This window comes from Pinus tabuliformis, chromosome 2_1, assembly GCF_031772625.1.
Source record: "Pinus tabuliformis cultivar Carrire ecotype Pingquan chromosome 2_1, CPIR1, whole genome shotgun sequence".
In the NCBI taxonomy this organism is placed as follows: Eukaryota; Viridiplantae; Streptophyta; class Pinopsida; order Pinales; family Pinaceae; genus Pinus; species Pinus tabuliformis.
Window position 1 is genome coordinate 199,784,374 of NC_142299.1, and position 24,384 is coordinate 199,808,757.

The following is a 24,384-nucleotide window of genomic DNA, read 5'->3' on the forward strand; positions in this document are numbered from 1 at the left end:
TTAAATCTCCAAGATAGTAAAAACAAACAAGTAGCTGTATCTTGCGGTAGGAGATAAATCCCAATTGTTACATCTATGATCTAGGAAGCTCCTCTTATAGGAGTCAAGCACGAGATCCTGTCCGAACCAGTGGGGTAATCAATCCTTCCTCATTGGGAACGATAGTAGATATATACGTATTAAAAACGGTAAACCTCGGATTAACCATTGTCGAGGAGCCTGGGGTCACTTGTTGGTAAACCTTGGATTATGTCAAGAAGCCTTCAAGGGATTGAGCTTGCTACTCTGCCCTTGCGTGTGTGTCGGATCACAGACTGTTCCCCCAGGTATATTTGTTTTTGTTGGTAACCATAGTGACCATATTCTATAGGATTATTTCCTAAGGTGACGGTGGAGGGAAGATCCCACTGTACCTGGAGCAGACGTCGGCTAGACTCACTTGGATTTTCTGGGGGGTTCTCTTCACGCGAGACGGTTTAGTGGAGAAACTTGTGTCAGCCTATTCATTAAGCAGGTTGCCGGGGTAACTATTCCAACCGCCATTTTTGTATTGAATTTTGCGACGTTGGATTTCATCACCAACTAGTGTTTTCGGTATGGAAAGTTACTATTTGTGTGTGGTTTGAACTCCTAGATTCTTTAGGCGTGTGATTCAAATTGTTTGGTTTTTTAGAGACTTTAGGTGGTTTTCATTGAGATTTTTCTTTGTTTGCGTGTGAAGTAATTAAAATTTTTAATCGTGGCTGAATTACCGAGACAGTCCCGTAGACTTCGGGGCCTACCTCCTGAGTTTTCACCAAGCCAGCTTGAAGGGCTACGAGCTCTTGTAACTCCTAGTGACAGTAGAGTTGGGTCACCAAAAGAAGGAGAGTCTTCTTTTGTTGTGCATCCTGATTACCAAGTTCAAGCACCAAAGTATATTATTGAACCTGTTTCATTTTCCGAAGTTACTGGTAGTTTTTCTTCTACTAGTGAATTAGCCGAGGAACCTGAAATTTCTGAACCTGAAACTAAACCTGCTGCTACTCCGTCATCAGGATTTGCCTCTCCAATTTCTAGTGGTCCTGGTTCACCCAGGGTAAGAAGGATCATTACCCAAAATCTTCCTTCTGGACTCATTACTATTGAAGAACTTGTTACTCCGGAAGAAGGTATACCTATCCCTGAAAATCAACCAACTATAGAACTTAGGGAGCGTGAATCGATCTTTTACAGTCCACCTAGGAGGGATGCTTGGTATCTTTCATTGACCAATTTTTTGGAAAACCTGGGACTCAGCTTTTCACCACCTCGAGTTCCTTATCATCCAACACCTAGAGGTTATTATCCACCTTTGAATATGTCAAGACAGCCGTCCGTGTTTTCTCAATCTCCAGAAACATTTTTATATGGCGGTCCTTCTGTTCCGTCTGGGTATTAGTCACTTACTGGTACTTTTTCAGGAGCATCTCCTCAACCTATTGAACATGGGTTATTAACTGGTAATAATGGAAATAAGCCGTTGAGTGTAGAAGATATTCTCATGATGTCAGGTACTATTCCAAATCTGCAACCTCAAGGTGGCCAGTTACCGCCTGGGGGGCAGCCTCAAGGTCCTCAATTATCGCCTGGGGGGCAACCTCAAGGTACCCAGTTACCGCCTGGGGGGCAACCCCAAGGACAGTACATTCCTCAGGGTCAACCCCAGACTCAGTACGTACCTCAAGGTCAACCCTAGTATCAATATATACCTCAAGGTCAACCCTAGTATCAGTACATGCCTCAAGGTCAGTACCCAACCCAAGGTTTCCAACCACCTTCAGGTCAATCATTTGTCCAAGGAATTGGAAATGTACCTTTGAATTATCAACCCTACCCTCAACCCGGTTATGGTCCTCAATATTCTCAACTTTCTATGGGTCCATACCCCGGAATGAATGTAGTGTGGGATCCATATCAATCTCAACAGATCTTGCAACCGAACGTGCAATTGTCATCTCAATCTGGACAACCTTTGGTTTCTGGTTCACCCCAGCAACCGGTCCAGCCTACTATTCAAACTTCTGCACCTTCTGTAGTTTCTCAGCCTAGGCTTAGTACACCTCGTACTTCACCTCAAACGACTACTGCAACTACTGCAACATCCGTTCAATCTACCCCACCTTCTTCTAGAGTATCGGCAGCTCCGGTTTCTACTATCCCTGCATCAACTCCTCAAGCATCTTTACCTCAGTCTGGACCTATAATTCAAACTTCGGTTCAGATGCCTGTAGGACAACCCGGTTCAAGTATGGTTGTCACAAGTCAACCTCAATTTACTTATCAACCGTACCAGGGACAGTACCAATTCGGTCCTGCTGTGAAGAACCTAGTTTATCAGTATCAACCGTACCCTGGATATACTTATCTGCAACCTCAACAACCCCAGTACGGTCTGGTTAATCCTAGTTTTCCGGGAGGATATAATATCCAGAATTCCATTCCAATTCGTTATCCTGGATATCCTCCTCCTGGGGCTGGTCTTATGACCCTGAGTTTTAGAGACCCTAATCGTTAGTTACCGTTCATTGCAACTTTGGACTTGCCTAATTTGTCACGCCTTATGAACGATCCAATTAATTATCTTCTGTTTTGGCCACCAATGCTGAATAAGTTGCCCAGTGATAATCCTAAGTTTGAAGGTAAGTCAGAAGAGGATCTGTCAAATCATGTGATGACTTATCACCTCTAGTGTGCATCTAACTCCATTTCAGATGATTCAATTCGTTTACATCTTTTTCAACGCACTCAAATTGGTCTTGCAGCCAAGTGGTACATTGAGTTACCGCGAGCCACTTTTTATAACTTTAGTCAGTTAGCTACTTCGTTTTTAACTCATTTTCAGTTGCCTCTCAGATATGACAATGGCACGAAATTATTGACTTCATTAAAACAGTCATCGTCCACTTATATTTCAGATCACATTCATGAATGGAGACGTTGACGACATTTAGTGAAAGTTTTTATTCCGGATCAGATCTTAGCAGAATGGTTTGTTAAATAATTACTACCGAAAATCACTGAGGATGTAGCTAAGACAGGAGTCATTATTGAAGAGCAAGTAATTGCTCAAGCTCAGTACCTTGACCTCGTTTATACATAGTCGGGTACGTTACACGAGAAAATCCCCGATCTTCCTAAAAAAAATCAAATAACTGCAGCTCCTTTAGGGTCTCATGCCACTGACGGTATGATTGGTACAGTTAACACCAAAAGTAAGAAGAAATCTTCCAAGAATTCTTCTCCTATCATAACTTTACCAGATTCCCCGACAGGAGACTCTTCCGCGGAAATTTCTGCCGATATTCATGTCGTAGAGTCATCTACGGCCAAATCAAAATCCGGCGGTAAAAAGAAGGGGAAGAAGAAAAATAAATCAGATAAAAATTCGAAAGAGAAACTAGAAAAAACGGAATCTACTGATGAGAAATGCAAACCTCGTTATCCTTGTCTCATTTGTGATGAAGAGCATTTTACAAGAGATTGCCCTCATCGCGCAGAGGTTGCGAAAATCGTCAAAGGTTCTCAAACGCCTGCTGTTTTGAAGGATCCTTTTCCTAGTCAAGACAGTAAGATGATAGGTTCTTCCTCAAATGCCTCAGAAGAACCCATAATGATGATGTCCCATGTTAGGATTGTGACACGATCGCAAGATTATGGAAGTAAAAGTCCTGTTGGTGGTCAGGAAGCAGAATCTTCTAATTTGAACCCATCAACTTCAACTCCCAGTTCTGATTTGCTACAGATCGAGAAACCTAACCCAAACTTAGTAATCAAACCACCCGCCAAGGGTATACTTTGAAAGTCAGCTTTCAATCCACATGCGAGAGCTGCTCAAAACTATAACATTGTTGAAGATTTAGCTATTTCACCTTCAGCAATGTCGGCTTTAGAGGTGCTGCAATCATGTCCAGAACAACGTAAATTGCTATTGTCGGCTATAGGAGCTGTTGATATTCGGGACTCGAACCTTATAATCTTCGATTTACAAAATAGTACACCTCGTTTACCTCATCAAATGGCTTTCCAGATTCCAGTGTTAGTAAAAAACAGACCTTGCTATAGGACTGTAATTGATGAGGGAGCTTCAACGTGTATTATGTCGATCCAGTGTTGGAGATCGCTTGGTTCTCCTACACTTAATCAATCCCCGACGATTCTAAAGGCTTTTGATGGCTGCGGGTTCCATCCTTATGGAATTCTATAGGATTTACCTATAGGGGTTGAAGGCAAAACTGTTAATCTAGATGTGGAAGTGGTTGATGCCCCTCTAGATTACAACCTTCTCTTGGGTCGTAGTTGGTCTTATGCTATGACTACTGTTGTTTCATCGGTCTTTCGGCTTATAAAGTTTCCTCATAATAGAAAGATCGTAACTATAGACCAGCTAACTTACTTTTCATCCGACCCAGCCTCTTCCGAAAGTATCTAGCATGTCGGCAAAACAACTATCCCTTACAAGGATATTGGAGTAGGATTAGTTAAAGATTCTGGTTTACTAGGAAATTTTTCCTTTCCTCCTCCTAACGTATCATATTCTACTGCAACCATTCATATGATTTCATTAGAAACAATTGTTTATTATGATCCTTGGATCGTACCTTCCGAATCTGAGATGGATTCATTTGGTGATGCTATGCCTTTGAGTCCTTATGAAATTGCGTATCAGGCCGTACAGTCGTTTTCCGACCCTTCTTCAACCGAAATTGACCCAATGAATGTGGTCTATGGAGAATCACTTTCATCATCAAACTCAGATTCAACAACATTTTCTGAACTTGTTCATACTGATGAGCAAATTCGTGAAATTTTGTCTGTTGATGATTTACCATGGGAAGATCTTCATCATAGATCTTCGTTTTTACCTGAGATTGATCATTTTGAAAATGATTTTTCATCTATTTTTATGACTGATTATGTCAAGGAACCACAAAATCCATTGAAAAATCCTGATTCTGAGTTAAATTTGGGAAATATTTCTCGAACTGTTCCTATTGACATTTCGGTTAAACCTGGAATTGTTGAAAACATTCATATAGGTGCCTCTTGTACGGAAGATGAATTTCAAACTTATAAGGCCCTATTTCAGGAATTCCGTGACGTGTTTGCCTAGTCATATGAAGAAATTCCAGGAATTGACCCAGCAATTGTTGTTCATGAAATCAAAACCTACCCGGATGCTAAACCCGTCCGGCAACGTTTGCGTCAGATCCACCCACGAAAAGCTGCTGCAATTAAAGCAAAAGTTGAAAAATTACTTAAAGCAGGTTTCATTTATCCAATTCCTTTAACGGATTGAGTATCAATATTGTTCCTGTTTTTAAAAATCAAGGAACAATAAGAATATGTATCGATTATAGGGATATTAATCGAGCCTGTCCAAAAGACAATTACCCAACTCCTTATATTGATCAAATCATTGATGATTGTGCCGACAGTGAAATATTCTCCTTTATGGATGGTTTTTCTGGTTACAATCAAATCAATATTCTACCTGTTGATCAACCAAAAATGGCTTTCATTTGTCCATGGGGGACGTTTGCTTATTGCAAATTACCTTTTGGGCTGAAGAACGTCGTTGCAACTTTTCAAAGGGCCATGTCTTATGCGTTTCATGACATCAAGCACATTGTGCAATCTTATCTCGATGATTTACCTGCCCATTCATTACGTAGAGCCGATCATCTCATTCATTTACGAGCAATCTTTATGAGATGTAGGCATTATCGAATTAGGTTGAATCCACACAAGTGTGTTTTCCGTATAGAAACGGGTCGTTTACTAGGATTTGTTGTTTCGAAAGCCGGCATTCGTGTTGATCCCTTGAAGGTTGAGGCCATTGTCAAATTGCCTCCTCCTTCGTCTCTTTGCCAACAAAGCAAACTTTTTACATTGATTCATTCCTAACTACGCTGAGATAACCAGAGGTTTTACTAGGTTGTTGAAACAGAATACTCCATTCTTTTGGGATGAGATAGCTGACAAATCTTTTGATGCTCTAAAACATGCGTTGACCCATGCACCGTTATTGCATCCTCCCAACTACAACCAGGATTACCTCTTGTATCTCGCCGCCTCCCATTCCACCATCGGAATGGTGTTAGTTCAGGAAGATGAATTTGGTAGTGAACATGTGATTTATTATCTTAGTCGCACATTGAATCCAATTGAGCTAAAATATTCACATGTGGAGAAATTGGCATTGGCAACTGTTCAAGCTATCCAACGTTTTTGTCATTACAGTTTACTATGTAAAACTACTGTAATTTCCGACTGTAACCCTATGATCTATATTTTGACAAAACAATTGCTAGGGGGCAAGTATTCCAAATGGATTGTTATTCTGCAGGAATTTGACTTGGAGTTTGAAAAATCCAAGTCAAAGAAATCTTGTTTTTGCAGAGTTGATGTGTGACTTCTCGCGTGATGATATTGAAACTGTGGCGGACGAGCCCATTGCAGACGAATCCTTGTTTCTTATTAGCACTCTTCATCCATGGTATGGGGATATCATAGTTTATCTCCACACCCAATCCTTTCGGCCTGAAATTTCAAGATCAGAGCGTCGGAAAATACGATTCCAATCCCAACAATACAAAATTATTGGAGATACACATGGGGCGGACTCTGTTTTCTGACGTTGTTTAACTCATGAGGAAGCTGAAAGAGTTCTAAATGCCTGTCACTCTGGAGCATGTGGCGGTCATATGTCTGGGTATGCCACAACCCAAAAGATATTGTGCGCTGGCTATTTCTGGCCGTCTTTGTTTAAAGATTGTATTAACGCGGTCTGAAAATGCCACAACTGCCAAATTTTTGATCGAAAGATGCGTGCTCCACCTGCTCCTCTCCACCCTATAATTGCCATCGGTCCTTTTGCGAAATGGGGTATCGATTTTATTACATGTAACCCTCACTCGGCCGGGGGGCATGCGTATATCATCCTTGCGGTAGATTATTTTACCAAGTGGGCCGAGGCAATGCCTACATTTGCGGCAGATGGAAAAACTGTTGCAATTTTCATTTTCAATCATATAATTGCTAGGTTTGGTGTTCCAAAAGCGATTATCACTGATCATGGGCGTCATTTTCAAAACATTATGATGACTGAACTAACAGATCAACTTGGCCTACGTCACGATAGTTCAACTCCATATTACCCACAGGCTAATGGTCTGGTTGAAGCCATCAACAAAGTTCTAGTCATTATGATCCAACGAATCATTGGGATTCATAGGTCGAATTGGCATAACATGTTATTTTTAGCGCTTTGGGCGTATCGAACCTCAGTAAAAACATCAAATGGTTTCACTCCTTTCCATCTCGTTTACGGTTTGGAAGCTGTGTTACCCATTGAATGCGAAATCCCGTCATTGCAAATGGCCATAGAATTACTTCCAGCCACTTCCGAAGAGGAAAAATGTTTGTTGTACTTGGCTCAGCTAGATGAGAATCGACGTGATGTTGCACTAGCAATCGAAACTCATGCCAAACGTATTAAAGCTCAGTATGATCGAAATGTTACACCTCATAATTTTTCGGAAGGAGACCTAGTCTTACTGTACGATCAAGCAAATGATAAGTTAGGCGCTGGAAAATTCGTACCCATGTGGCATGGTCCTTATGTTGTTAAGCGAAAGCTGGAAAAAGGGGCCTATGAATTGGTAGACTTTGATGGAGTCTCTTTAGGTAAACCTAGAAATGGTCTTTACTTGAAGAGATATTATGCTTAAATCTGGGTGTGGAGATTTTAGTTAGGTTAGTTTTCTTTCTAGACTGGTGTGTTTTAGATTAGAAAAGTGTGCTTAGTTTAGAGAGTGTTTTCTGGTCATTATTCCTGCTTATCTTGATTTTACTCTTGATATTGCAGATGTCGACGTCTCTCCAAACATACATTGGTTTTGCTGATGGTGCTTGTCGTAATACACAGAACATTTCTTCCGCAGCTTGGGTTATCTATTCACCCTCTGATGAGTTGGTATCTATGCATGGGGTAAGCCTTGGTCAAACAACGAACAACATTGCAGAGTATAGTGCAGTGATTGAGTTATTATCTGAATCCATTTCATTTGGAATTCAGAGTTTGATTGTGAGGTTAGATTCTGAACTCGTTGTGTTACAACTTAATAGAGTTTATGCCATTAGAAATCCAGTGTTATTGAGATTATTTTTGAGAGTACGTCTCTTGGAACGTGAATTTGACTATATTGAATATCAGCATATTCGAAGATATTTAAATACATTAGCAGATGCAATTGCCTCTCGAATGTTAAGTAGACATTTGTAATAATCAAACAGTAAATTTAAAAACATTCCATAAACATGTTTTACAAGATAGCCAGTAATAGTGATATAGCATAGCATAGAAGTGTGTCAAATATACATCGTCCTCGATCATAGGTTGAAAAACACCTTATGATCGGCAAAAATGATAGTACAAAAAACAAAGATGTCATATGAGTCTAAAACAGGCGATCATCCTATCATTGGTGATGATCACGATAAGAAACCACTATATGGGCCACCCTACAAAGGAGCCTCCTGAAAGGTCCTGGGACCCCAATCACATAGCGTTGTAGCCTAAGAGGAATGTCATCTATGCTGGTCTCTGGAATGTCCACTGTCAAACGCTCTAGATGGTTTTCCAATTCAGCCAGGGTCTCTGTAGATTCGTCCCGTGGGGCTGGTGCTACTGCAGTTGGTTGTTTCCTCTCATAGGGCCAGAGAGTGGCTGGTCATCGTGGACCTACATCTGCATTTGAAACTTTTTACTATCAATTTTGGGATGATTTAAAACAAAAAAAAAAATTAAATTAGAAAATGTTGAAAATGATTTTACCTAAGTCATCCCATTGCTCTCCTGGTGGAAAAGACATGTCTGGGTCACCACGATAATCCATCCTAGCATAAGGAAAATCCTGAATCGCGAAAATTTGGTCCTCCAACCAATGAAAATACTCAGGAGGAAATCGAACAACCTCTGAACCCTCCTCAGGATGATGGGCCATAACTACAACCCAACGCATCAGTTTGGGCTCTCGGGGAAGTCCAGCTCCAATGGAAAGATGCTGTGGGACCAACATTGGGACCCTCTCTAGACCAAAGCTCACAACTAAAAAACCATATGCAAAGTTCTTCAGTTGTCCGTTCTTTTCTCTAGTCAGTTGGCCTTTTACATTAGCCAACAAAGCTTCGCACCAGTTGAAGATGGTGCCTCGAAATAAATCTACTACCATCCGCATTTGGGATCCAGTGGCCATATGCAGTGTTGCGCTTCCGCAGAGTCTGGTGACAGTAAATGCAATCACTTTGAGTTCAGGATGGGAGATGGTTTTGATATCAATCCCTTTGTCCTTGGTTTGGTCGTTACAAAACTCTAGCTGGAGACTATCGACAGACTGGCCACCTGGCCTAGTCCCGAATAGAGTCAATTGTTCACCTCTCTTAGGCAAACCAGTCAAAAAGTAAATGTCCTCTGGCTCCATTTCGAGCTGGTGGCCGCCAATAAAGAAACACTGGTCCTGTACATTCCACCTGTCTACCAGCCACTGCAAAAAGTCCACTTGGGCCCTCATGCCAGGTATGGCCCAGAATTTGAATAAACCACATGCCTTCAATGCATCAATCGAAGGTTGATGATTAATCGTGGTAAGGTCCACATCCTCGTGCTCCCGTTCCCACCAGTCAAGCATGGTGTATACCCTACATTCAAAGAAAAGGCGGATTAGAATATTTTAAAAGAATTTTTTTGGGTGGAATTTGAAAAATTTATGTTTGAAGACCTATGCTACGGGTACCGCACCCTCTAAGTTAGAGACAGTGCGTAGGTCTGCACTCTGCCTAAACAGCGGGTGCAGGCCCCTGACTTTTTTCCTTTTACGAAAAAGTCGGGGTCCGCAGGTTTCCTATACTGCGCCTGTAGACCCCCGCGCACGGTCTTTTAACCTAAAAATTTCCTAAAAATGAAAATAAAACCCTAAAAAAAAAGTTCAATCAGATGAAATGCAAGAGTAAGATGATGTGGATTACCTGGAGGTGATGGTGGTTGATTCCAACAGACGGATTTTCCGTAATCTTCACGGGAAGTTTCTTACCAAAAGCTCTCTTTTCTCACTCTGAAGTCAAACGGTAAAAATGAATTTACAAAAGCCCTTTTTATAAGCTTTTTTGAATAGATGAATTTTTAATTTGTTTATTTTTCACTTTAAAGAGGTAACGTTTGAAGCATTTTTATGTATTTTAAACAGGTATGAGTATTGTTTGAGTTTTTGTGCAGAATATCAGATTTTTCAGGCAAAATTGATCATTTTTAACAAAAAACAATAGAGTCCTCTTTGAGCTCTTTTATGACTCGTAAAACATGAAAATATTGCCGATTTTTTCTTTCTAAGCTCGTTAAAATGGAATTAAAAGGATGGTCCACTTACAGCTCTTTTCTGACTGCATAAACATGAAAAGATTGCTGGATTTTTGTCGTTTCAATTTCAATATTGGTTATAAAACGACGTGTCGTTGATCGCTTTTTTACTTTTTCGGATCAGAGACACTAATTATGAAAAGTACTCCTTGATCGTAATGGTCAAGCGGTTCTCTCAAGTATTATTTTATACTTTTTCGGGCTTGGAAGACACAAATTTACGAAAAAGGACAACCATGGATTTTTCTTAAGTTTTTCTTCTGACTCCCTAAAATTGAAAAACGCCGAGTTTCTCCTATACTAGACTCATTAAAATTTAACAGTAAAGGACCTGTTCAATTACAAACAGGAATGGACCACTCCTTCTTAGGGTTCGAATTTTAAACTAAGTTGGACTCATCCGAAGGATGAGCTTATAATCAAGCAAATGTTATCCTCCTCAAGCTTGTAAAAAATAAAGAGGTACTTGCTAGAAATGGTGGGGGAAAAGAGAGAAAAATGAACCTATTTGATATACTTTGTGTCCTAGAAAAGCATTCAACCACTCTTGAACACGGCACTTTTTGTTCACCTGGGTTGGGAAATCCTTTGCCTAACAGTTAATCAAACCATATTGAAAGTCTTTAGCTAGTTTCTGGGTATTAGCTTTGGGTCAATTGTCACCAAACCATCTGCAATGTCGTTATGTGTTTAAGAGGTCAGTTCAAATAAACCATTCATCTGCAAAATATCTGTCATCCATCTTGACCATCTGAGTCTGATCCAGGTGGATATTGGTGGCCACCTGCCAAGTCCACCTGGACCCCCACCATTGTCTTTCTCAGCATTTTCAGTTTCCTTAATTGTAGCACAACTTACTATTTTTAGTAGTTTTTCGGGTTCTGAACTTCCGAAGCCGTTTTGAGGCCCTAAACGACGTTTTTTGGGGAATCCAGGGGCAACATCGGTCCATTCCATGGACCGATGTTGCCCATTCCAACAATGATAGTGCTCGGATAGATCTTTCTAATGAGCTATTGTACGCATCAAACGGAGATCATATGCCAAAGTTACGACCCCGGGAAGTTGATGTACCAATTTACCCCAAACGGGGCCCACAGTTTGGCGTTTCATCTCCTAGGGTTAGGTTTTGGAATGTTAAGGGTTTTCCATTGTTTCTCAACAATAAATAGGCCTTCGAGCCTCATTGTAACACAGTTCAGAGGCATGTAGCCATCACATCTCTTCTCAGAGATAAGCTACCATCGCCCTAGCTGGTTTATTTCCATTTCTGGCTGTAAGCATATTTCAGTATTTTCCATTAATGAAATGAAGTATTATTTCCACTACATCTTTGTGTATATGGTTATCTCTGTAATTTGTTGCGTTCCTGTTTAAATCCGGATCAGTGGTATCAGAGCGGTCTTCTTTTTCTCTGTTTTTCTTTGCATGTCCCCAACAAGGTCGGGATATAAGGAGTTAGGGCTTGAACTGGTTGAACCTTTGCAAGACCAGCCTCACAAATCCCGACGGCCTCCCATGGCGAACGAGAAGAAAGACGAGGGGGCAGGAGATCCCATCAAAATCTTGCTCGAAGAAGCCCTCGAGCGACAACGGAACGCGATGATGGACAGCTTTGACCAGATCCTTCAGCGGCTACCCAGAAGCAACGCATCGGCTTCCAGCAGCTACTCTGGAAACGCCACACCCTTTAAGGTACAAGTTAATTTTGAAATCCCCATATTCGAGGGTCAGATAGACGCAGATGTCGTAGATAAATGGTTAAATCTGCTAGAGGGTTATTTTTCTGTTCATGAATTTTCGAGTCAGGAAAAGATTGTTTTTGCTCTTCTCAAAGCAGCCCCCCACGTCAAGGACTGGTGGGAAACCTACTGCGAGCAGAAGGATGAAAGTACTGGCTCACTATTTTCAGCCGCACCCACCTGGGATTCGTTTCGGGATGCCATCAAGGAGCAGTACTACCCTGTCGGAAGCTATGAGGATGAATACATAAAGTGGACCACGCTGCGACAGGGAAGGGACCAAGATGTGCCGGAGTTCACCAATCTTTTCCATACCCTCTGCACAAAGTTGGGTATCAAGGATTCGGAGCAACATTTGATACTCAAATACCATGGCTGCCTGCACAAGTACATCCAGGAAGAAATACAATTCCTAAACATCCCCTCGCTCGGCGCAACATACCGATATGCCGTCAAGGTCGAGCAGAAGTTTAAACAAAAGAAGCGAGACTTTGGATCTGCGAATCCAAAGCAGGGGAAAGGTGCCCCTAAACCACAGAACAAAGGACAAAGCCAAGGTGGGATAGCCCAAGACAACCAGCCGAAGCTGCAAGCAAAGAACAATGCCGCGAAGCCGAGAAAGGACACTGGAAAATGGTGCGAGTTCCATAAGAGCTCCACTCACAACACAAGTGAGTGTCGGGCCAAGCAGTCACTGGTGGCTGAGCTAAAGGTTTCAGAATCAGATGCATGTTCTGACTCTAAGTCAGAACCCGATAAGGGGTATGAAAAAGGGAAGCAGATCATTGATGCGGATCCCAGCGCCACTGTTGCTACCGCAAAGATCCAGAAAAATGAACCCAAAGATCCAGAGGAGGAGGAGCGTCTCTTCCACTCCCAGATGTGGGTAAAGGGCTCCCCGATACAGTTCATTGTTGATAGCGGGAGTCAAAAGAACCCATTTCGGCAGAGGTCGTGAAGCGGTTGGGCTTACCGACCACAGCACATCCACAACCATACACCATTGGGTGGCTTCACCAAGGACGAGATCTTCGCGTGAGCCAGCAGTGTCGCCTTCCATACAACATCAAGCCCTTCACGGATGAGGTATTGTGTGACATTGCTCCCCTTGAAGTTTGTGATGTATTACTAGGACAACCATACTTGTGGAAGCGACATGCTGTGTATGAATCAGGCCCCGTGCTGTTATTATTACATTGGGAAATAAGTTGTTCAGGATACCAGAGGTAGCACCACCTGCCGCCATCTCTTTGATTACTGCAAAACAATGCAGTAAGATCATTTCCAAAACCAGGAAATTTGTTTTCCTGATGATACGCCCTCAAGGAAAGAAGAAGACAGTGGCCGCGGCCTCCAAACGGGGTCCCTCTGCACGACAACTACAGATGGACAAGATTGTGGAGGAGTACGAGGACATCTTCACCTCCCCGCAGGGGTTCCTCTGCACTGTCAAGTCAAGCACTCCATCGATCTGACCCCAGGTGCGCCGCTACCCAATGGACCAATTTATCGGCGCTCCGTTCTGGAGAACAATGAAATCAAGAGGCAGATTCAGGAGCTCCTGCAGAAAGGTCACATCCGTCCGAGTTCATCGCCCTGTGGGAGTCCGATCGTGTTGGTACAGAAGAAGGATGGGACGTGGAGACTCTGTATTGACTATCGGGCGCTGAACAAGATCACTGTCCGTAATAGGTACCCGATCCCGCGGATTGATGACCTCCTAGACCAACTAAAGGGGGCGAAATATTTCAGCAAGATCGATCTGAAGTCAGGATATCACCAGGTACCAATCGAACCCTCCGATGTGTGGAAGACTGCCTTCAAATCCAAGGAGGGCCTCTTCGAATGGTTGGTCATGCCTTTCGGATTGACGAATGCTCCTGCAACCTTTATGAGGCTAATGGATGACATCTTGCGGCCATTCACCAACTCCTTTGTAGTAGTATACTTGGATGACATTCTGATCTTCAGCCAGAGTTGGGAAGAGCACCTCCACCACATCCGACAGGTTCTCCAAACACTGCGGCAACACAAGCTATGTGCCAATTTGGAGAAATGCACTTTTGGCATGACCCAGGTTCAGTATCTGGGATACATCATTGATGAACAGGGGGTGCATGTCGATCCAGCCAAGATCCAAGTCATTCAGGATTGGCCCTCTCCAACCACTCTAACAGAGCTCCGCAGCTTTCTAGGTCTTGCCAACTTCTACCGCAGGTTTGTGTTGGGTTTTCTCATATTTCTTGGCCCTTGAGTCAAGTCACCAAGGGCGGGGCGAAAGCAAAATTCTTTTGGTCTGAATCTCAACAGAAGGCATTCAGGGAGTTGAAGGATCGCCTCTGCACGGCACCAGTGCTCGCGTTACCAGATTTACAACAAACATTTGAGGTCGAGACAGATGCCTCTGACTATGCTATTGGGGCAGTCCTTACTCAACATGGACATCCAGTGGCATATCACAGTGAAACACTTTCAGACACATTCCGGAAGTACCCCACTTATGATAAAGAGATGTATTCCATTGTACAGGCCTGCCGACAATGGAAGCATTACATTTTGGGGAAGGAAACGGTCATCCACACAGACCACCGACCTCTGCAGTTCATACAGACCCAAGGGAAATTGCAGAATGATCGCCATCAGAAGTGGTCTACATACCTGCAACAGTTTCACTTGAATATCAAGTATAAAAAGGGCAGCACCAATAATGTTGCAGATTGCCTCAGTCGACCACCGATCATGGCGCTAACCACCGTGCTCAACTCTTGTGGGCACGAGACTTCTGATTGGCCACTTCTCTACAAAAGCGACCCAGAATTCGGCCACACATACCAGACACTCTTGGAGGGTCGGCATGTTGCAGATTTTCACCTCCAAGGATGCCCTATTATGCCACCTCGGTCACCTTTGTGTTCCTTCAAGCGAGCGTGCCAAGATGATTTGGGAAGCACACTACAGTCGGGCTGCTGGGCATTTCGGGGTCGAGAAAACAGTGGCAGTACTGCAAAATTATTTCTATTGGCCGAATCTTTGACAGGATGTTGGGAAGTACATCCGATCATGTACTGCCTGTGCCATTGCCAAACCAACCATTAAGAAGCACGGCCTCTATACCCCGTTGCCTACCCCTAGTCGACCTTGGGAATCCATCTCCATGGATTACATGTCAGGCCTTCCTTCCACTAAGCATGGAAATGACTGTGTTTTTGTGGTCGTCGACAGGTTCTCGAAGATGGCCATTATGATGGCCTGCAAGAAGAATATCACAGCAGAAGCCACTGCTAAACTCTTCTTTGAACGAGTGTGGGTGCACTTTGGGATCCCACAGTCTATCATCTCAGATCGGGACAGTCGGTTTCTCAGCACATTTTGGTCCAGTCTCTGGTCAATGCTCGACACCAAACTCACGAAGTCCACAGCCTTCCATCCTCAAACTGATGGCCAGACAGAGGTTGTCAATAGGATGATTGTGCACATTCTGCGCATGTATAACTCAAAGCATCCACGCACATGGGACGAGAGCCTCCCCTATGTTCAGCACAGCTACAACCGAGCTCTTCACAACTCCACTGGCCATAGCCCTTTTCAGGTGGGTTTGGGATTCCAGCCACTATGCCCCATTGATGTGGCCATGCCACTTGCAGCTACTCACATGAATTCAGCTCATGTCCAGTCCAAAACAGATAAGGCCACCAGCTTCATTGAGCGCATCCAACATATTCGCCAGCAGGTCCATGACATTCTTGAGAAATCAAATGCCAAGTACAAGCAGCGACATGATCAACATCGGGTGCCACACAAGTTTCAGGTGGGCGACAAAGTCTGGTTGCATTTGCAAAGGAACGCCTTACTGGAGCCTATCGGAAATTGAGACCACTCCGATATGGTCCTTACACCATTACTAAGGCTATGGGAGACAATGCATTTGAGCTCAGCATTCCCCCATTCCTTGGCCTGTACCCAGTGTTCAATGTGGACCGCCTTCGGCCATACTTTCCACCATTGCTAGACACATCCGACATTGCAGAACAGCTCAAACCCACAGAATTAAATCCAGATTGCATGGAACAAACTGCAACTGATCGGATCATGGACACACAGATCAAGAACACTCGCCAACAGAATATCCAACTGTATCGAGTTGTCAAAGCAGGCCAACTCCTTCAGCAGGGCAAGTGGCTCACCAGGGAACAAGTTCAGCAGAAGTTTCCTCATCTCATGGAGGAGCTCAACGCAATGGGGACCATTGCTTCCTAAGGGGGGAGGAATGATCCAGGTGGATATTGGTGGCCACCTGCCAAGTCCACCTGGACCCCCACCATTGTCTTTCTCAGCATTTTCAGTTTCCTTAATTGTAGCACAACTTACTATTTTTAGCAGTTTTTCGGGTCCTGAACTTCCAGAGCCGTTTTGAGGCCCTAAACGACGTTTTTTGGGGAATCCAAGGGCAACATGGGTCCATGGAATGGACCGATGTTGCCTGTTCGAACAATGATAGTGCTCAGATAGATCTTTCTAATGAGCTATTGTACGCGTCAAACGGAGATCATATGCCAAAGTTATGACCCCGAGAAGTTGATGTACCAATTTACCCCAAACGGGGCCCACAGTTTGGCGTTTCATCTCCTAGGGTTAGGTTTTGGAATGTTAAGGGTTTTCCATTGTTTCTCAACAATAAATAGGCCTTCGAGCCTCATTGTAACACAGTTCAGAGGCATGTAGCCATCACATCTCTTCTCAGAGATAAGCTACCATCGCCCTAGCTGGTTTATTTCCATTTCTGGCTGTAAGCATATTTTAGTATTTTCCATTAATGAAATGAAGTATTATTTCCGCTGCATCTTTGTGTATATGGTTATCTCTATAATTTGTTGCGTTCCTGTTTAAATCCAGATCAGATTTAGTCCTTGCAACTATATTTCTTCAAACTTGATCTATGATTTCGTGTTGTGGGCTTGCTTACAACGGATCGCTTTCTATCGACTTCAGCTCATTATCTAGAAATCGTTAGTACCTTGGAATCTGCATGCCTCAATGGCAGGTTTCTCACCTTCAATGACAGGTTGCATCATTGACCTTCGATCAAAGGACTCTGTGACATGTTCGACATCAACACATCTATTCACATTTCATGGATTGTACTGAGTACTTTGAGAGTCATTGACATTAATGGTGGTTTCTCTCACACTTGTTAACAGTTTGCATCATTGACTGGTAATCAAGTGGTTTCTACCATGTTCGACTTCGACACATTCATTCACATGGATAGAATCGTACTATTTTGGGAAGTAGAAATCAAGACCCTGGATCTTGTTTCCACCATCCAGGCTGCGAGGAATTTTGTATTCATTATACAGTGGACTATTCATAAATAGATGGTTGTGTCCATACTGTGTCTACATGTGTCTATATTTATGATGTGTTACAAGATCATTTCTATATCAAAACAATTTAGTTAGTTTCCTAGTCAGCTTTGATCTGAGTATGGGAATGCCTACCTCAGTGATGATATGATTTCATATATATATTTCGTATTGAATGTTTTTACAGGTTCCAACCAGGCTCTCCACAACATGATCCTCGAAATGATAAAGTACTTCACTCTTCTTAGATGATAAATGAAATCCTCATCTACTACAGACTTCGCACTTTAGGGGGCAATCTGTTACATAAAATATTGTCACCATGACTTTCTGCAGTCAGTGTGAGTCTATCACCACTCATACTATCCTCCTTTGCAAGTCTCAAATCTCAGCTCTTCATGTCAAGTCTTAAAATGAGAGAAAGTCCTTGAAAATCTATAAAACTCTGGTCCCGCACTTTCTCTTACTGTTACCTGCGGTCCCGCACCCCTTGGTCATGTTACTTGCGGACCTGCCCGCTTGTTACACTAAAAAAAGTCACCATGGTTATATACAGTTAGTATGGCTCTATCAACAGTCATGCTATCCTCCTGGGCAAGTCTTGTGCCTCTGCTTGTCATGTCAAACTCCAAAAAGAGAGAAAGTCTTTGTAAATGTGTTTATCTCTGGGTACGCAGGTTCTCTCAGCTTTGCCTGCGGGGACGCACCCAATGTTCACAAAAACTGCGTCCTTGGACGCTCTGTATGTAAAGGGGCAGGTGTGTCCCCCTGTAAAAGTCAAAATGCGCAAGTTTCATCTCTAAAAAGTTACTTGTGGTCATTTCTAGAAGCATTCTAGAAGGTTGTTCGACGTGTATTGAGCGCCTCCAGATGGTTCTTATACCCCTACCAAAGAGGAACTTATCCCATCAATAAGGGAGCTATCCGATCCAAAGAGGGGATTATCCCATTGATGGTGGACCTGATTAACTTCCTCTTGAGCACTATAAATACAGGTATTGGGCCAGAAGGAGGAGAGGTTGGAAGCTATACATTTCTATGGGTAGATGCTGCTGGAATTAGGACTCCCATTTAGAAGCTTGTGAGGAGAGATTACCATCTTTGCTTGTTCTATTTGGAAGTGGGTGAGCTTTGTCAAAGTAAAGGAAAACTCTTGATGGACCCTGGGAGGGACTTGCACAACACCAAGGCTCAGGTTGTATTTGTTCCTTTTGTTACCTATTAATGCAAATGAGTCCATTCTTCTCAATAACTTGTTATTTATGAGTTGTTTCATGTACTCCTTGGTCTATGTGTTAAATATGTTTTATTCTATGAGATTATCAAGTGCTATTTAATCGTTTTATTGTTAGTGTATGCATGTTTCAAAGTGAAGGAGGAGCTCATCCGGATCAGCAGAGCTGGACTGCTACAACAGCGTTGGATTACAGGTAGGATCTAAACACTTGATTTCTTATATAGTAAATGCATGTTTAGAGAAGGATTGCTCTCGTTTGTCTTGTTTGTCACTAGAGAGTCTTAGGCTCCTAGGGAGGTTGGTTGTGTCCGCACAAACGACTCTTTCCGCCTGACAAAATGGCGACTCCACTGGGGAATCCATTGATGTGAAAGTCTTTTCCTTTGTATGAACTTTGCTCTGAGAAAATTGGTTTATTTTTCTGGTTTTTGACTGTGTGAATTTGTATTTGGGTGGATTAGCTTAGCATTAAATTAGATTTAGTTTTTCTTGATTTTTACAGTAGGACGCACCCTCTGAGTATTGCACAGTGCGTCCCTGGACGCACTGTTGCTGTGCGCACAGAGCGGGTATGCACCTGTTCTAACAGGTTGCCTGCGTCCCCTGCTAAAATTTGAGAAAATTCCATTTTTTGCATTTTTTCTCTTAGATTTTGCTTTTTCTTGGTTTTACTGCCCAAATCCATTAGTATCCTATCAAAGATCCTTCACCTGAACTTGTTTCGATAGCATTGAGTGTTTTAGTGGATTTCATTGAAATTTAAGCCTAGGGTTTGATTTTTGAGTAGGTCTTGTAGTGACTTTGGCGATAGAAGTTGTCAAGCCTTAGATCTCTCTGGTTTTGTCAGCATTCTTAGAAGTCAGACCTGTCATAAAGTCTACCTGTGTGAGCGACTTGCCTTTGAGTTGTCTCTTTGGTCAAATTTCGAAGTGCTTGTTGATTAAGTCTTGAATTCCATTTTACAAAAAGAACAAAAAGATTTGAGTTTTGTTTTGACTAGTCTTTTGATTCTGCATTAGCTGGTCCTTGATTTGATTTTGGTCAAGTAAAACAACCTAGAATCATCCTTGTAGGCTTTTGCCTCGTTAGGTTTGCTTTAGAGTAAATTTACTTTTTGGTTTGCTTGTGAGTAAATTTTCGTAGATTTTATAGTTTTAAAGATTGATTTTTGGTAAAATAGAGTTATTTGCTTTGTTAAAAGAAAAAATATAAAAACATCTTCTTTGAAAAGTCTTGTTTCAAGTAGCTTTTGGATTTTGAAAGAAAAAGGATTTTTCGTGCACGTAATGAGTGGTCATGTGTGTATGCTTGGAAAGATAAAGAGCTTTATTTCTTTGATTTTCGTTGCAAAGAGAGTTGTTTTATAAATTTGCATTCTCTAAACTTTCTTAGCTAAGAATTTCATTGAAAAAGAGAAAGTAGTGTAAATCATCCTAAGTGCATCTTTGTAGTGGTTTGAGTCGAGTCCACACACCATTAGTTTCACTTCCGCTACCTTTTGTCTTTAAAGAAAAACCATAAAAATTAACGCTTAAAGTAAAATTAACGTAGTAACTTTTCTTTTACTAGGGCTCTGAAGCACCAACATAGCTTAGGCTAGTGTCTTGGAGTAGGAGAGTAATTAACTCTCCAAGACAGTAAAACCAAACAAGTAGCTTATCTTGTGATAGAATAAATCCAATTGTTACATTTACACTCTGGGAAAGCTCCTCTTAAAGGAGAAGCACGAGCTCGTGTCCGAACCAGTGAGGGGATCAATCCTCCCTCGTTGGGAACGACGCCAAACACGCACGTATTACAAACGGTAAACCTCGGATTAACCATTGTCGAGGAGCCAGGGGTCACTTATTGGTAAACCTTGGATTATTGTCAAGGAGCCGGTAAGGGGATTGAGCTTGATACTCTGCCCTTGCGTGCTGTCGGAGTTTACACTGTTCCCCCAGGTGTACTTGTTGCCGTTGGTAACCTTAGTGACCATTATCTTTAGGATTCTACCCAAGGTGACGGTAGAGGGAAGATCCCACTGTACCTGGAGCAGACGTCTGTTATACTCACTTGGATTTTCCGGGGGGTTCACTTCACTCGAGACGGTTAAAGTGGAGGAACTTGTGCCGGTCTATTCATTAAGCAGGTTGACGGGGTAACTGTTCCACCCTCCACTTCTGTACTGAATTCGGCGATGTTGGGTTTCATCTCCAACTAGTGTTTTCGGTTCGGAAGGCTACTGTTTGTGTGTGGTTTGATGCCCTAGATTCTTTAGGCGTGTGCTTCAAATTTTGATTGGTTCTTTAGCGACTTTAGGTGGTTTGATTTGAAATTTTTACTTTGTTTTCGTGTGTAGTAGTTAAAAGTTTTTAACTGTGGCAGAATTACCGAGACAGTCCCGTAGACTTCAGGGCAAGTCACCTGAGATTGTTACCGGAACTGATTTGTTGAGGAAACTCCGTAGAGCGCGGGGTGGACCTCCTGAAGACGTCCCGGGTCAGTACGAAGGATTGAAGGTCCTTGTAACTCCTCCTAGTGGCAGTAGAGTAGGTTCACCTGAAGAAGGAGAGTCTTCCTTGGTAGTCCATCCGTATTACCAAAGTCTAGAGACAGGTTATAATCCCGAAGCTGTTACAGTTTCCGAGCTTGCTGGTAGTTTTTCATCTACTAGTGATATAGGTGAGGAACCTGAAATATCTGAGCCTGTTACTCCAACTTCTAGTGTTCCAGATTCACCAAGAATAGAACGAGTTATCACCGAAAATCTCCCTACTGGTTTGATTGCTATTGAAGAACTTGCTCCAGAGGAAGAAATAGGTGTCTCTAACCTTGAAGATCAAATTACTATTGATCTAAGGGAGCGTGAATCCATATTTTACAGTCCTCCTAGGAGTACTACTTGGTACCTTTCGTTAACTAATTATTTAGACAACTCAGGGTTAAGTTTTTCTTCACCTCGTACTCCTTTTCCACCCGGAGGTTTTAATACTCCTGTAAATATGTCTGGTCAGTCGTCAATGTTTACTCAATCGCCTGAATCTTTCTTGCACGGCGGTCCTTCTGTTCCCACTGGGTATCAGTCTTTGACTGGAACCTTTGCGGGGGCATCTCCTCAACCCATTGATCATGGGTTATTCACTGGAAACAATGGCAGTCAACCATTGGGTATAGGAGACATTTATATGATGTCAGGTTCAATTCCCGGTTCTCAACCTCAAGGTGGTCAGTTACCGCCTGGGGGGCAGCCTCAAGTAACGCCTGGGGGGCAACCTCAAGGTACTCAAGTTGCGGCTGGGGGGCAACCTCAAGGACAGTATGTACCCATGGTACAATACATTCCTCAAGGTCAACCCCAACCTCAATATGTACCCCAAGGTCAACCTCAGTATCAATATTTACCTCAAGGGTATCAACCTCAAGGTCAAGGTCAACCCCAGTATCAGTATTTACCCCAAGGTTATCAACCTCAAGGTCAATACTCGAGTCAAGGTTATCAACCACCTCAAGGTCAATCTTACGGTCAAGGTATGGGAAATGTGCCTTTCAATTACCAATCCTATCCTCAATCCGGTTATGGATCTCCATATCCTCAACCCGTCATGGGTCAAACGGGTCAATACCCTGGAATGTTAGTGTGGGATCCATCCCAAGGTCAACAGGTGTTGCAGCCAAGTATACAGTGGTTACCTCAAACTGGACAACCCGTAGTTTCTGGTTCACCCCAGCAACCACAACCTGTCCAGTCAAATGTTCAAACTTCTGTAGCTTCGGTAGTTACTCAGCCGCCAATTGCACCTAGTACTCCATCTCAAACGGCTGCTGCAACTACCGCAACGTCTGCCACACTTACTTCTGGAGTATCGACAGCTCCTGTTTCTACTGTCCCTGTAACTACTCCTCAGACATCTGTACCTTTGTCTGGATCTACGGTTCAAACTACGGTTCAGATGCCTGTAGGTCAGCCTGGTATAAGTACGGTTGTCACTTCTCAACCACAATTTGTTCAGCAACCGTACCAGGGACAGTACCAATATGGGCAAGCTATCCAACAGCCGGCTTACCAGTATCAACTGTATCCTGGGTACACTTATCAACAACCTCAACAACCCCAGTACGGTCCGGTTAATCCTGGTTTTCCAGGAGGATACAATATCCCGAATGCAATGCCTATTCCAAGTTATCCTGGATATCCTCCTCCTGGGGCTGGTGTAATGACTCAGAGTTTTAGGGATCCGAATCGGCAATTGCCGTTTATCGCAACTTTAGATTTACCTGACTTGTCGCGCCTAACGAACGATCCAATCAACTCTCAACAGTTTTGGCCGGCAATGCCCAATAAGTTTCCCAGTGATATACCTAAGTTCGAGGGTAAGTTTGGAGAGGATCCGTCGAATCATGTGATGACTTACCACCTCTGGTGTGCTTCAAATTCTATCTCGGATGATTCGATCCGCTTACGTCTTTTCCAGCGTACACTCATTGGTCTCGCGGCCAAGTGGTACATTGAGTTACCACGGGCCTCTTTTTACAATTTTAGCCAGTTAGCTACCTCGTTCTTAACTCACTTTCAGTTGCCGGTCAGATACGATAATGGCACGGAGTTATTAACTTCACTAAAACAATCTACGTCCACGTATATTTCTGATCACGTTCATGAGTGGAGACGTAGAAGAAGGTTAGTGAAAGTTTTTATTCCGGACCAAATCTTAGCTGAATGGTTTGTCAAATCATTATTACCGAAGATTACTGAAGATGTAGCTAAGGCCGGAGTAGTTACTGAGGAGCAAGTCATTGCTCAAGCGCAGTACCTTGACTTAGTTTACACTCAGTCGGGTACGTTACACGAGAAGATCCCAGATCTTCCAAAATCGAATCAAATCGCTGCTGCTCCTTCGGGATCTCATGCCGCTGATGGTATGATTGGTACAGTGAACACAAAGAGCAAGAAGAAATCTTCCAAGAATTCTACTACTCCTATAATCACTTTGCCTGATTCCCCGACAGGAGAGTCTTCCCCTGAACTTTCTGCCGATATTCACGCTGTAGAGTCATCTACGGCCAAATCAAAAAACGGTGGAAAGAAGAAAGGTAAGAAGAAGGATAAAGCAGACAAGGCTCCGAAGGAGAAAAAAGAAAAGTCGGAAACCAATGACGAAAAGCGCAAACCTCGATATCCTTGTCTTATTTGTGAAGAGGATCATTTTACGAGAGATTGCCCCCATCGGGCCGAGGTTGTGAAAATAGTCAAAGGTTCTCCCACTCCTGCTGTGTTGAAAGATCCATTTCCAAAGCAGGAGAGTAAGATGATAGGTTCTTCCTCGACTGCCAGTGAAGAACCCATTTTGATGATGTCTCATGTGAGGATTGCGACTCGGTCGCAAGATTATGGTAGTAAGAATCCTGTTGATGGTAAAGAAGCAAAATCTTCTCATTCTAACCCATCAACCTCAGCTCCTGGTTCCGATCCACTACAGATCGAAAAACCTAACCCGGACTTAGTAATCAAACCGCCTGCCAAGGGTGTACTTCGAAGGTCTGCTTTCAATCCACATGCGAGAGCGGCCCAGAATTACAACATTGTTGAGGACTTAGCTGTTTCACCCTCAGCAATGTCGGCTTTAA